The 2500-nt window shown below is 40.1% G+C and overlaps 1 protein-coding gene across 2 annotated transcripts in view; it reads right to left on the reverse strand.

Annotated features, from left to right (window-relative positions):
- rdm1 (RAD52 motif containing 1) overlaps positions 1-1691 on the reverse strand; it is a 10117-nt gene extending 8426 nt beyond the window's left edge. The window contains exon 1 of one of the 2 annotated variants that reach the window (XM_080044422.1): positions 1514-1691. The gene's annotated coding sequence lies outside the window, so the exon portion shown is untranslated. The remainder of the gene's footprint in view (positions 1-1513) is intronic. The other variant, XM_080044421.1, reaches the window with a different exon arrangement.
- Positions 1692-2500: the final 809 nt, after the last annotated feature.

Below are 2500 nucleotides of genomic sequence, written 5' to 3' on the forward strand. Positions count from 1 at the left end.
ATCTGAACTCTCATCAGTGGTGTCGTTAAGTGGAATTGAGATGTCACTCTCTTCTGAGCTACTGTAGACAATCACTTTCTTTTGGTGACCAGCGTATACAGCCATGCCACTGGCACAACTCTCAGAAATGTACTTTGCACTAGTTGCTCCGTGCTTGTGGAACCAACTGCCACCTGACAAATGTGATTCCCCTACATTTCTGCCTTTAAATCAAGGCTCAAAACCCATATGTACACCCTGGTGTTTCCTCCCCATTAACTATCTTACCTCTGCACTACTATCTGTGTTTATGTGGATGTATGGGCTTTACGTCTTTTATTTTGGTTATTGTTATTTTACCTTCATTGTTTATCTACTGAATGCACTATGTACAGCACTTTGGACAGTGCAAACTGTCATAAATGTGCTTTTATAAATACATTTTACTTACTTACTTACTTATAACTCACCTAGGCCATTTGGCACAAATCACCCCATCCCCAGAATGTTGGATAATAGGCATGATGCAGCAATTTAGGGCTGACATCGTGCTAACTATATAGACTCAAAGTGTAGCATACCAAAGCACTAAAACATGTGTCAAATGTTTTCAAACGTGTCTATAATTGTTCAGACACAATAATCAAAAAACCTTGATCATGTAAATTTTACTTTGAAAGGCAAAACACAGTTTTTTGAGCTTAAATGTGCTTATATCTTATTCCTTGTGTCTCCCTTCTTTACAGGATGAGTCAAATGGATGGCTCTTCTTAAATATGTGGTCACATTTCCAATTTCTTCCACGGTTTTCTAGAAACAAGGGGTTTTGCAACTTCCAAAATGCACAACTCACCCCACTTTCCCCTACAGCTTAATATACTATGAATTTTTTTATATTTTATATATTTATACAATGCATATATCTATATTTATATTTATAAACAATCAATATATCCATATCTACATACATATCTATACAATCAGTATATCAGTATATATATATATATATATAATTATAATTTCCTTCTTACTTCTCTCCCTCATCCCTGTACCTTATGAAAATCATTGCTTTAAACCTTTTTTTAAACTGGATCATGTTTGGACATCGCTTTAGCTCCGTGCTCATCCCATTCCACAGTTTCACACCCCCAATTGAGATGCAATGACATTTTAAAGTCGTGCGTACCGCCAGTGTCTTAAAGTTTAACTGTTGCCTCAAATTGTAACCCCCCTCTCGGTCAAAGAAAGGTTGTTGTATGTTACCTGGTAGCAGTTTATTGCTAGCTTTGAACATGATGTGTGCAACTTGATATTCAACCAGGTCATTGAACTTTATGATACTACATGCAACTCGAAACGGCTCTTAGTACAACACATTTGTATAGGCCTGAATTCTTCCCATTTATAGCGCGCGCGCACACACACACACACACACACACACACACACACACGGGGTTTGAATGGACTCCGGTGTATTATCAGGTTACCGTTGAGCTGAATAAACGGCTCCTCCGGTTGGTGTTATAAAACTCACCGTAACTTTCCCGGTTTCAACTTTTATAACAGGCCCATGGATTTCCACCGTAGACTGTCTGTCTGTCTGCCTGCCTCTCTGTCTGTCTGTCTGTCTCCCTGTCTGTCTGTCTGTCTGCCTGCCTCTCTGCCTGTCTCCCTGTCTCTCTGTCTGCCTGCCTGTCTGCCTCTCTGTCTGTCTGTATGTCTGCCTGTCTCCCTGTCTCCCTGTCTGCCTGTCTCCCTCTCTGCCTGTCTCCCTGTCTCTCTGTCTGTCTGTCTGCTTTATGGACCTACTGTTTTCAGGTCTGTTTACAAATGCTTCCGCAGAGCCAAAGAAGAGGGTTTCCCGCGCTTCCTCTGAACCAATGAGAGAAGCAGATGGGGCTGACGTCATCTCCATATCAGACCAATCAGATGCCCGGTTTCTTTGTGCTCGCCCCTATGTGACGTCACTGCCCCCTGGTGGAGACAGGTCGCTCGTGCAGTCTCCCTCTATGTACAGTTGAAACTCATATTATTAGAATATCATGGAAAATGAATTGGAATTGAGGCAAGAATTCATGCAAAATGGACCCAAACCAAGTACTGAGTACATATGGATGATTATACTTTATAGAGGGCCGACATTTCTGTATTTAAAATCCCTTCTTTATTGATTTCATGTAATATTAAAATGTTCTGAGATTTTGAATGTGGGGTTTTCATAAGCTGTAAGCCATATTCATCAAAATGATAACAAATAAAGGCTTGAAATATCTCACTTTGCATGTAATGAGTCTATATAATATATTATTTTCACCCTTTAAAAGGTGCAGTGTGTAATATGACATCATCAAGAAAGTTCTACAAAGTTCTAGAATGCAACGCTCCCTGGGTAACCCCACCCCTTTAGAATAATAACAGAAGCTACAGTGGCCTTCAAGGACAAGAACAATTCTAAATTTTAAACAATGCACCTGATAACATTCCAACTATGACACTTTCAAGATGGCGGCACTAGGCCTTG

The sequence above is a fragment of the Ammodytes marinus genome, assembly GCF_949987685.1.
Source record: "Ammodytes marinus genome assembly, chromosome: 16".
Taxonomy (NCBI): Eukaryota; Metazoa; Chordata; class Actinopteri; order Uranoscopiformes; family Ammodytidae; genus Ammodytes; species Ammodytes marinus.